Source organism: Conger conger, chromosome 3 (genome assembly GCF_963514075.1).
Source record: "Conger conger chromosome 3, fConCon1.1, whole genome shotgun sequence".
NCBI classification, from domain to species: domain Eukaryota; kingdom Metazoa; phylum Chordata; class Actinopteri; order Anguilliformes; family Congridae; genus Conger; species Conger conger.
This window is the reverse complement of record NC_083762.1, coordinates 51,792,987-51,806,231: the sequence shown is the minus strand read 5'-3', so window position 1 is coordinate 51,806,231 and position 13,245 is coordinate 51,792,987.

Sequence of the window (13,245 nt, the reverse complement as noted above, 5' to 3'; positions counted from 1 at the left end):
TTATTAGATGTACAGTCCCATCCCAAAGTATTGGAACAGCAGGGCAAATTCCTTTGTTTTTGCTATACACTGAAGACAGTTGAGTTTGAGGTCAAAAGATGTACAAGAGATGACAGATCTGAATTTCAGCTTTAATTTCCTGGTATTTTCATCTAGATTTGTTAAACAACTTAGAACATACCACCTTTTGTATCAGAGCACCCAGTTTTTAGGTGGGCAAAAGTATTGGAACATATGACTGACAGGTGTTTCTTGTTGCAGACATAACAGGGGATAACAAATGAGAAACTGTAATGGAAAACAATAGCCAAGGATGTATGAAAATGAATAAATAACAAGAATAAACATTAATAAACAGGACAGATACAGAAACATTACAAAAACACCTTTGGGATGTGGTAGAACAGGAGTCTTGGCAGTAAGATTGTAGCTGACAAATCTACAGGAATTGTGTGATGCAATCATGTCAACATGGAACAGAATCTCAAAGGAATGTTTTCAACATCTTGTGGAATACATGCCACAAAGAATTGAGGCTGTTTTGACTCCTACCCAGTATTAGTATAGTGTTTCTAATAAAGTGCTCAGTGAGTGTATGTTCAAAACTGTCCCACTGGTGTTTAGCAGGAGTCACTATATCATTTAAATGTACTGTCCTTTCCAAGAATCCCCTGGCTGTATGTTATGGTGTTCATTTAAACAGTGTATGACCATAGTTATTTCAGACCTCTTTTTCCTGGAGATAAATCTAACATTCAACATACAAGCCATATCATAATTAAGCTGCATTCATATTCATGCTTAAAGTAGCAGAGATGCAACCTTATTACGATGATGTCTGAATCTTAATGATGGGGGTCATTAAATGTTGTTTTGGTTGGTTGTTTGGTTTCATAGTTCATTACTTCTCTTGAATAAAGCTGCTCTTAATAGACCCATTTTTTAATGGTAAATTAAAGCTGCTATTAATTTACCATTAGAAAAACTTGGCCACAACAGAGGCAGGAACAAGAATATGAAGAAAATTAGACCAAGTATTTACTCTCTGGAATCTGGAATCGCCTGCTGTGCCTCGATTGATTTTTATTTATTGACAACACCTCATCGTATTCATTTGAACACAGACTCACCGTATATCCATTCATACAGCAGGCTACATGATTGAACCGAAACTGGGGTCAAATACATATTTGAAGAACTTACTTTTTAGAGGACAAACCAAAAGTACAATCATAGAAAATAAGACATTTCTTTGGAATACTAGGGGAAATAGAGTTTTTGTTTTTAGAAAACATAATTATTACTGTATATACAGGCTTAAGGTATTTAAAATGGTAAGTATTTGACCTTGGTGAGGAGCAAACCAGTAATATGATGGACAGTTACTGCTGAGGCCTGTGTGAGACTGATGTACAGATGGTGCAGAGATACAGTATATGGCGGTTTGGTATGAGCACAAGATTTTCAGCCAGCATGAATAAAACATAGATAAATCCCAGGCTCCCTCTGCTCTTCAATGCTGGTCCCATAGTCATCCATCAGAATGTCCTCACCTCACCCTTAACTGGGTCCCTTTGTACTTTATCTATTATTTTAAAGGAAGCCTTACACAGTGAAATGTTCAGTGTTACTTTAAAGGGGCAGTTCACCATTAAATTAAATTAAAGTATGTTTCTACTTATCTATGCACCCCCAGATTCACTGAGATGTTACATATTTTCTAGACTTTTTTAGATGTAGTTGGCAGTGATATGGACCTCTGTGCTTGTTTTCTGGCAAGTATAATATTTTAATTAATTAAAATAACCAATATTAATGATTGAACATACCGATGACCTGAAGGTTGGAAGTTCTTCGAAAGACTGCTTTAACTCGGCTCTCATGTCTATGCGATTCCAAAACGGACACCGGGGTTTAATAAAATATATTTATTAAACAAACATACAAACACATAACAGATAAACGAACGGGAATTAGTAGGGACATTTAGTTGGGTATGTGTGTGTGCGTGTGTGTGTGGCGCGCGCGTGTCGCTTGAACAAAGGAAAGGTGGGAGTAGCTGGCTTGAGTAAGCTAGAGTTCTGGGTGTGGTAATGAGTTAGAGTCAGCTGTGAGAAGGGACTACTTGCGTAGTTTTACTCTATATATGCGCAAAAGACGGCGAATCAATTCACGTACATATATATGCAGCTAACCAAACACATTACAATGGTTGGATGGTAAATATTGAAACACAGATTCACAAAAACAGTTAAGACTAAACTAAACACTGGCTATGCCTGAATGTTTGTTTTCTTACTGAGTCCATACGCATTGCTGGATCCAAAAGACATGCTGTCCTTGTAGAAGCGGCGATGGTGCTGTGAATGGTGTCCGGGAGAGATGCGCAGGCTGGGGTGTTCCCGTCTCGGAGCAGATGAGCTGAAGCGAATGGCCAAAAAGGGTGCGTCGAAGAGAAGAAGCAGAAGAAGCAGAAGAGGAAGCAGAAAAAGCAGAAGAGAGATCCCAAGAACGTGTCTTGCTCTTATATGGGACCGTTTATTGCTCCCGCCATTACGGGATTGGCTGAACCAAGTTAGACGTCATTCGTGGTGGACGTCGCAGAATTTTCCTGTGGGAATGTGGAAGTTGTAGTCCCTACACTACATTTACTCACAAAGATCAACAGAGAACACACAGAGAACACACAGAGAACACACAGAGAATACATAGAGAATACACAGAGAATACACAGAGAATACACAGATAATTAATTCTTCTACTGCTGGAATTTTAGAGAACCAATTGCTTTAGGTCCCCTAAAATTGGGGGAACTGTGTATGACAACATCTTTGATTACTACACTTTTCACCCAATTAAAGCTAAAAGTCTGGACTTTAACCACATTATTATTGAAAAAAAAAGGTTACTGTCCAAATACTTGAGGACTGCACTGTATACAATGCACTGTGACCACTTTATTAAGTATTTATTAGACTTATGCTAGTTTATTACTTATTGGCTTTTGCTGTAGCCCATCCACTTTAATGTCCAATGTGTTGTGTGTTCAGAGATGCATTGTAATGTGTGGTTATTTGTAAATAACTAGAATAAACAAATAATTGCTATTTAGCTGAAGCTTTATCCAATGCGACTTACAGTTACATTACATTAATGGTCATTTGGCAGACGCTCTTATCCAGAGTGGCGTACAACAAAGTGCATACCCATAACCAGGGATAAGTGCGCTGAAAGACCCTAGAGGGAAGTACAATTTCAACTGCTACCTGTACAACAAAGTTAAGGACCAGGGCCTATTTAATTATTATTATTTTATTTTTTTTTTACAGACCAAACATAACTATCCAAACACTGCTTACCTAGCCAACTAAAATACCGATACACAAAGTAAATCACAGAAAGACAACAATTAAAGTTCACAGGGAGGTAGGGAGGGACGGGGAGAGGTGCTGCTTGAAGAAGGGCGTCTTCAGTTTGCGCTTGAAGGTGGGGAGAGATTCTACTGTTCTGATCTCAACGGGGAGTTCATTCCACCACTGTGGAGCCAGAACAGACATTAGTCATGAGCGTGAGGTGGAGGTTTGGAGAGGGGGAGGTGCCAAGCGGCCTGTGGAGGCTGAACGAAGAGGTCTGGCAGGGGTGTAGGGTCTGATGATTTTTTGTAGATAAGCTGGGGAAGACCCCTTAACTGCTTGGAAGGCTAGCACCAATGTTTTGAATTTGATGCGAGCCATGACAGGCAGCCAGTGGAGGGAAGTAAGCAGGGGGGTGACATGTGAGTATTTGGGAAGGTTGAAGACCAGACGAGCTGCTGCATTCTGGATAAGTTGGAGGGGTCTGATGGCGGACGCTGGAAGGCCAGCCAAGAGAGAATTGCAGTAGTCCAGGCGGGACAGAACCATCGCTTGGACCAGGAGCTGGGTCGAGTACGGGGTGAGAAAGGGGCAGATTCTCCGTATGTTGTATAGGAAGAACCTGCATGACCGGGTCACCGCTGCAATGTTCTCGGAGAGGGACAGTCTGCTGTCCATCACCACGCCGAGGTTCCTTGCACTGGGTGATGGCGTGAGTGTGGTATCCCCGAGGGAAATGGAGAGATCCAGATGGGGAGAGGTATTAGCAGGGATGAATATCATTTCAGTCTTACTTGGGTTGAGCTTTAGATGGTGGTTGTCCATCCAGCTCTGGATGTCACTCAGGCAAGCAGAGATACGGGCTGAAACCTGTGTATCAGATGGTGGGAACAAGATGAAGAGTTGGGTATTGTCCGCATAGCAGTGGTAGGATAGCCCATGTTCAGTGATCACAGGGCCAAGGGACCGAGTGTAAAGAGAAAAAAGAAGCGGGCCTAGGACTGAGCCCTGGGGAACTCCTGTGGCAAGGGGCCGAGGTGTCGATACCGTACCAGCCCAGGCAACCTGGAAGAAGCGATCAGAGAGGTAGGACTCAATCCAGTCCAGGGCTGTGCCACAGATGCCCGTTGCTGACAGGGCGGACAGGAGGATGGAGTGATCCACAGTGTCGAAGGCAGCAGAGAGATCTAGAAGAATGAGGACAGAGGAGAGGGAGGCTGCTCATGCGGCATGGAGTGATTCTGACTGATGGAGAGGAGCGCGGTCTCTGTCGAGTGGCCCGATCTGAAGCCAGACTGATGGGGGTCTAGCAGGTTGTTGTTAGAAAAGAAAGAAGAAAGTTGAGTAGAAGCGACTCGTTACCGGGCGGTAGTTCTGGATGATGGAGGGATCCAGGGTAGGCTTTTTTAGCAGTGGAGTGATGTGGGCCCTCTTGGAGGATGCTGGACAACAGCCAGAAGACAGGGAGGAGTTGACAAGGGAGGTGACAAATGGGAGAATGTCAGGTATGATAGTCTGGAGAAGAGAAGAGGGGATAGGGTCAAGGGCACAGGTTGTAGGGCGGTGGGAGAGCAGGAGTTGATAAACATCAGAGTCTGTAAGGGGGAAGAAAAGTAAGCAGTTGATTAAACTAAGCAGGGGACAATCCCCTCTGGGGCAGTGTGGGGTTAAGGACGTGCAGATCTTATCATGGCTGTCCTGAGGCTTGAACCATCATTCTGGGTCACAGTCATGTACCTTAGCTACAGGCTGCCTTATTTGCGTTACTGTTGCCTGGCACCTTGAACATGTCTGACCATTCCCAGATCACTCATTAACAAGACATTTTCACCCATGGAACTTCCACTCACTGTACTTTATTGCTTTTTGCAATTGTCTGTAAACTCTAGATACTCTTGTTCGTGAAAATCAGCAGTTTCTAAGATACTCAAACCACCCCATCTGGCATTACCATTCATTCCACGGTCAAAGTGACTTGTGTATTTCACATTTCTTCCCCATTCTGATATTTCGTCTGTACATTTACACTCTGTACTAGAGATAAAAGGGGTTGCTGCACATTGAATCAATATAAAAGCAATGTCTCCTGTTTTGAAATACTTAATTTGATATGAAGTTGTTTGTTAGTGCCTCATTTTATCTCACCACTGATCTCCATCCTGTTGGAAAATCATTCAGTCTTTCTTTTATCTTGGCAGGAATTTAATCTTCTTAAACTCCTGCAGTGATTAATCTTCTTCAAATTGGGTAGATAGTTCTGCCAAAGAAAGTGAATAATGAGGACATGCTTATTGTTCTGTCAATAAGCATATTTTATTAGATATTTGGTCTGCCACATTTTGATTCTAAAGACAAATGGCACTCTGCGCAGCTGCATAGCAACAAGGAAAGTGTCAGTGATGGTTGTGAGCTGTGGTGCCAACGTGACTTGATAACTGGCATGAATTTTAACTTGAGCACAACTGATTAGTGCGAGACCTTCATAGAGCACAAATTACATATTAACTACCATGGCAATACCAATTATAAACACTTTATTGGGGACAGCTGATTTAACCTTTAGTGGTGGAATTTTACTCTACATCAACAGTATGCAATTTTTCACAATTCATGAGGTATAGCCTACCACCCAGCAGAATGTTCTTTCTGTGCATTTATTACAAGAAACAGGCAATTGGTGTTCTGAAGATTGGAGAGAGACATTGGCCCAATCATCTTGCCTATTGCCTGAAGCCTTTAGGTAGTGTGCTGCATCTTGTATTGTAGTCAATCCATCAATTTCAGGCATCTGAATATGTATGAAAGGGGGAGATGGGCTGATGAGTGATTTGGAAATTACCACACACAAGAGAGTGCCAGTGATTCCATTATAGTTTTATATTTTAAAGGAGGACTATAACGCTTTTTTCAGTTGAACTTATTTTGATTAAATGCTTAAATTATATATAGGCATCTATAAAATCACCGTCAGTGTAGCCGTTTCCTAGATATGGGGCAAAACTTCTCAAAACCTACACGTCCAGAAAAGCAATTGCTTGACTCTCCAGCCAGTGTTTCCCAGAATGTAACAGGCACTCAAACTCCACCCTTGAATGCAGAGACTGGTTTATTGACAGTCACCCATCCAGGCGATCACATGACACTCCCGTTAGCCTACAAATATCATGGAACCTAACTTGGCTAGCCTGAGTGATATGACGGACAGCTCTGACTTCGCCAAGTTACGGCATGGCTCCACTGCAGCCATCAACATCAGCAATCAGCATCAGCTATCAATTTGATATTCTACCGGCTCTATTGCAGCAATCGCCATCATCAAAAAAACTGACAGCCTTCTGTCGTGTTTTGCTAGCTCACTTTACATTGGATGTCAACAGCTATGATGTTTTCACTCATTAGATTAAGCAACGATACTCTGGTTCGGTTGTAAGCAGCTAATTTAGCTAGCTAGCTGATGACATAGCCAACATGAATAGCTGTCCACTTTCTAATTTGTTTCTAGTTAAATAAGAAAAAACATTAACATTAAACATTAAAATCAATTCACTATATGGGAATGAACGCGCGTCAACCATCTCGAAATGAACCTCTGCGATTCTCTAACTTTGACGCTGCCATCGAACGTGACGCAATGGCTACAGTAGAGCTGCTGTCATTAATTACAATGGATTCTTTCCCTCAGCATTCGACGACTGATGCCGATTGCTAACGTTGATGGCTGTTGGTGGAGCCGAGGAAGAGCTTTTCAATTTTATTGAAGAAATACAACTTCACAGTTGTGAGCCGGAATTTACAGAGAAAGAATTGTATGAGTGAGAGAGACAGACAGTGGAGGATGAGGCAGCTGAAGCTAACAGCTTTCTAGCAGCTTGTTATGTTTTGAGAAGTTGTGCATCATATCTAGGAAACAGCTACACTGATGGTGATTTTAAAAATGCCTACACACATGATTTAAGCATTTAATCCAAATAAGCTCAGGTGAAAAAAGTGTGACAGTGGAGTGGAGAGGAGATGCAGCTGTTTGTTCCTTCCTCCAGTATTTCTTTGTTTTCTAAACACTAAAGAAAATGGACAAAACCTGTTTTTTAACATCTAGGGTGGCACGGATGGTGCAGTGGGTAGCAAATCCTGGTCGGCTGGGGCCTCTCTGTGTGGAGTTTGCATGTTTTCCCCGTGTTCGTGTGGGTTTCCTCCGGGTACGCCGGTTTCCTCCCACAGTCCAAAAAGATGCAGGTTAGGGAGTCTATATTGCCTGTGGGTATGAGTGTGTGAGTGAATGGTGTGTGTACCCTGCAGTTGACTGCCGACTTGGCCAGGGTGTATTCCTGCCTTTCGCCCAATGTATGCTGGGATAGGCTCCAGCCCCCCTGCGACCCTGTTCAGGGTACGCGGGTTAAGGTAATGGATGGATGGATGGAATATACATCTATATCTTTTTTATGTTTTTGGCAACTAAGCATGCCACCAAGCCTTCTACCAAATTTTATGTGTCAACATTTCAGGTAAGAAATAACAAAAACAGTCTTGAGAGACAAGCCAAACATTAGGCTTAACAATTTATTGTGACAATGCCCACACAGTAATTTATACACCAAAACATAAATCCTGTACCATTGGTGCAGTTAGTATTGACAAAGCAGGCATACTGTAGAAATATATTAGTATATTGAGCCAGTTTCCCATCACTGTTGAGAGGTGAAACATAGCCCAACAAGCCAGCAATATCAGATTAATATTATTGTCACCTGTCAGTTTGCCAGCATTTTGCAAATCAGCACTACAGCAATCTGCTATAGCAGCATGACCATTGACCAAATATTTTGCTCTTAGCAGCTGATCCCCATCTTGACTGTCTGAACTGAACTGGACAGCTGCCATCATGTTATCCAACCGTCTGTTCCCTGGGCCTAATTCACTCACCTCTTCTCCAGACCATCTCACCCACCATACTCCCACTCACCCCTTCCATGATGAACTCATCAATGTCTGCAAGCAGTGTGCCCGCAGTCTTCAAGTAGGGCCAAGTGATAACCCTGTTTCAGAAACATACCCTTTTGCTGCCAAGAATCAGTGGTCAGTCTCCATACTCCCATTTCTCTCCAAACCCCTGTCATGCAGCATATCAGAATCACAGATGTTTCTGAGTAGTCATGTTCTAAACAGTTTGTTTTGTTAAGCCTATTGTTAGGCCTGTGTCTCTGTGACTGTTTTTTGTATTATTATTATCAGCCTGATATTGGTTTCCTTGACTTTCATTGCCACAGCTCTGTTTCTCATGTTGGAAAATGCTAACCACAGACCACAGCAATCAAAAGCCTACAATCAGGAGTACATACTGAAAGCTCTCTTATACCTGAAGTGATGGAACACGCCTGACATCTATGAAACCATATGTTCCAAATGTAATTGCACCCTGAAATGGGGTGTAATTTATATATGGTGAAACTAAAATAGAGTATATATAAAAATAAAATAGTGAAAAACTGCACTTTAACAGAGTACAGAGCCAATTCAAGAAAATGCCTTACAGTACAATGCCTTCACTGTAATTAATTTAGCAAATAAATAACTAACACAATGCAAGCAATTAATAGCATATAAATTATAACCGAATTTTTATGAGGTTAAATGGACTTTCAAAGTTTGACTAAGTGCATTGGTCAGGACATGTTATCATGTCTTCAGTGTGCCCCTGGCTTTCATTTGTCCTGATATTAGAATAATTAAATAATAATTATAATATTCATATATATAATAATAATATAATCAGTGATAGAATAGAGCAGAATCGAAACTGGCGTTAGTTAGTTACATGCTTAAATCTAAATTACCCAAAACTAGTGACTGTTAGTTAATTAGTTAGACAGACAGTGAGTTAATATAATTAGTACTGTACAATATCTATATTAGTCGTTATTAGTTAGTTTAGTTCTATACAACATGAGCTAGCGAGAAAGCAGGAAGTAAGAAAATGCAAGGCTGAGAAGGAATCGTTGAAACCCCTCCTCATCTTAGTTCACAGGCTACCTGTCAGCTCATATTAACTTTAACCCCGTGGTACTCTCCCACCAGGCAAGGAATTGAACAGTACAATACCTCCAATTCCTCCAATATTGAAACCGTACACCCCAGTCAGACCTCTCAATTCTGCAACCTCCCTGAATCTCTGAGTGATGCATTGCCCAGTCTAATGTTCATCTGACTGCCTTATCAATTTGGAATCTCAAAGGGAACCAATTCAAAGATTCATGTACAGGCGTGATCTGTGGATTCTTGCAGCCAATCAATTTGTTTGTTTGTTTGTTTGTTTGTTTTTGGAATAAATCCCTGTGGAAATCCAATATAAAATCATTTTCTGGTGCAGAATGTCCCTAGGCAACAAAGAGAATCCTTCCAGCCAGATGCATCAAACCATTTAAAAACAGTTCCAGAAAGCATTGCTCATATTAGTCAGGTGAATGTGCTTATTCACCTCCAAAATTCTAAGCCATCCTGCAATTACAAATGAAAGGGAAACAAGATTATGACATGGGTACTGTACATAAAAATATGTACCTCCTTAATTCATTTGATAGCATATTTATCCATCAGATGCCTGTAAAAAAACATATACTAAACCACCACTGTGGAGTGAGACAAGTTGTATCGCTCCTCTGAGTCATACAGCATACTCTTTCCTCTTACATATGCTTTCCTTTCATTACCCTTTTTTTTTACTGCAGTCCATACCAAGGCTGAGGTTAAAAAGACAGTGTGTTTGCTCCGGAAAGGGCAGATTAATGTGGGAATTTTAGATGTGTACTCAAGGAGGACTCCTCCACAGCACCACACCTAAGGCCCTCTGCAGGTACACTGCTGATAAAGGGGAAGCCAGTTTTACTTTGTTTATTTAATAACTCAGCATTGCATTTATGACCTGGAGTCTCTTTTTTCGCAAAGACATTTGGTCTGAGTGCAATAACTGATTTTAGAGGACGTTTGCCTGCAAATTATAGGTTGCAGGGATTGGAATCTTCAGATAATCTGCTCCTCATTGCTAATGTTTTATGACTGTACTCTTATTAGAGGAAAGTGTACTGTATAGACATTTTTGAAAATAAAAATAATATTAGATTATTTAAAAGACAAAATACCTATCCATAATTGCAATTTCATCGATTTAATATGCTATGCATTAGTATACATTATTGTTGTACAATTACATACATTAGAGGGACAACACATTTGGAGAAATACTAGAAATGATAAAATAAAGGAATAATTCTGCTCACAGTTTATAAGATGCACTCCACAATGGCAGCCAGGCTGGCTGGCTTGTTTGGATAATTTACCATCAGTGGCTTGAGTTGAGTTGTGTGAGGTGGATGCTCATTAGGTTATGCCACTGTGACATTAATGTTGGGTTTTTATGCTCTACGAGATAGTGAGGATGAAACGTATACAACTCAGTCCTCACGTGGGAGCCAATTATGTAGTCTTATTAGGTTTAATAAGATAATTTATTGAGCAAAACTACAAACACAGAGTTGACAAGGACTACTCTAATCACGGAGAATGTATGCTAACAAAGAATGCTACATGGAATACGCACTCACATTCTTTAAAATAAATCCTTGGTGCTGTCGTAACTACATGTAGCTTAATTTAAGCTCTAGCTAATACAACATAAAAACGTTTATTTTGTGAGCATTTAATTTTATTTCAATGCTTTTCTGACAAGGAGCCAAACCTGCAACTGTGCTGTAACGTTGTACCTGTAAACTGTTTGGATTTGTAAATGTTAACCAGTATTGCCATTCAGTTATTTCTTGAGATGCATTGCTGTGTGTATTTCTTTGGCTAGATGTCAAGCTAGCCTGGCGGTTATGTCTTGTACCCCTTAGCCCGCATGTTGATACAAACTTGTAAAAACAATAGGGCGGGTCATAAACTTAGCCCAATGACAGTTGCACAGTTATTGTTATTATATCAATGAAATGATTCACTTAGGTCTTGTTGTGTCTCGTCTTTGTGAGAATAATTATTATTATAATAATATAATAATTCCTTTGTCAGTTATTTACATACATCTATGTTTTGTTGTCTAATATATTAGATCTGTTGGTCAGAGTTGTAGATATGCTTTTATTGAAGACTGTTTTTTCACACTATGAAGGAAATCCCTTCGGAGAGGGTCCGCTGTTTGAGTTGCAGGTTGCAACCCTATAAAGAGAAGCTGAATGTAAATGTCTTTATCCCTTTGTGTATATTACAATATCCTCCATATCAGCCCTCAAAAGCCTATCACCATCTAGGGTAATTTTAATTCATTGATATTTTCACTTTTTTTTTCTTTGTTTTCAAAGAAACAAATCCATGCTCCCAAGACTGAAAGTAATCAAACTTTCAAGGGGAGATGAATGCGTCAAATTAAGTTTAAGTAAAACATTTTTGTGGAAACATTTGCAGTACCTACTACCAATATCAGGCTTCAAGTAGGCTAATTGAGGCAACATCTTTACCATTTTCTTGTGTTTCATTGTTCCATTAACCCTGTATACACTCACTGAGCACTTGTGACCTGTACACCAGCTTGTTAATGCAAATATTTAATCATGCAATCATGTGGCAGCAACTGAATGCATAAAAGTATGCAGACATGGTCAAGAGTTTCAGATGTTTTTCCGATCAAATGTCTTTGAAATTTGGATTGATTGTTGGTGCCAGACAGGGTAGTTTGAGTATTTCAGAAACTGCTCATCTCCTGCAATTTTCATGCGTAATGGTCTCTGAATTTTGCGGAGAATGGTTCGAAAAACAAAAAACATCCACCGAGCAGCAGTTCTGTGGACTAAAACACCTTGTCAATGAGAGATGTGAGTGGAGAAAGGCCAGATTGGTCAAAGCTGACAGTAGCACAGAAGTGGTAGGCAGAAGAGCATCTCTGAACACGCAACGCGTCAAACCTCTTAAGTGGATAAGCTACAGCTACAGAAAATCAATAAGTAAAAAAATAAGTATAATAATAATATTATAATACCAGTGTAAATGTGCTTTACTGGCGTAATTACATAGAAGCAAATTGGTAAACCTATAGATTCAGATAACCCTTCCCATTTTGAATAAATACATTTTGAATAAAGGCTTTTTTTTTCAATGACTGTCAAGTTTTTTTCCTTGCAATGCATTGAATGTACAATTATGCATTCAGCACATTCTTTTATCCAGATCGACTTTCAGAAGTGCATACACCAAGGTTCAGGAAAAGAGCATTGATAACACCAAGTTACTGTATAAGTGTCAGAAATTCACAATCAATGGTAGTCTAGTCATTAAATAAACCTACATAAATGCCTGAGTAGCCTACTGTAGGTGCAAGAGGGACTTTGATGCTTGAGGATTTATTTATTTATTGTGCAATTTTAAATGCTCATTGTGTTGTGCTTTTGTATTGTATTTTATGTTGTAATCTCTGCTTGCTCTTCCCTTGGCCAGGGCTCCCTTGTAAAAGAGATAACAATCTCAATGGGACTCGTCTGGTTAAATAAAGGAGAAATACAAAAAAAAGAAATGCTACAGCTTTTTTTTTTCTTCAATTCTCACTTATAATTACGGCTTAAAGCAAAAGCATAGAACCCTACTTTACACAGAATATTTAACGAGGCTCTTTGGATGACAAAATATTGATGTTATGTCCTTATCTCTACAAGGATGAGCGCGTATTTTCGCGGCTAAGGCTACGATATAGATTGTCTATGGAGTTTTATAACGTGCCAGCCGTCTCGTTGAACTGGTTTTGTCTCCTGATCTTGAGTTGACTGCACATTGAGTGTACTGAAACGCTCTCTGGAGCTGCGCCTGTGTTTGCACACCTGAAGCACGAAGTATTCCCCCGTCACCAGTGGGCAGGACA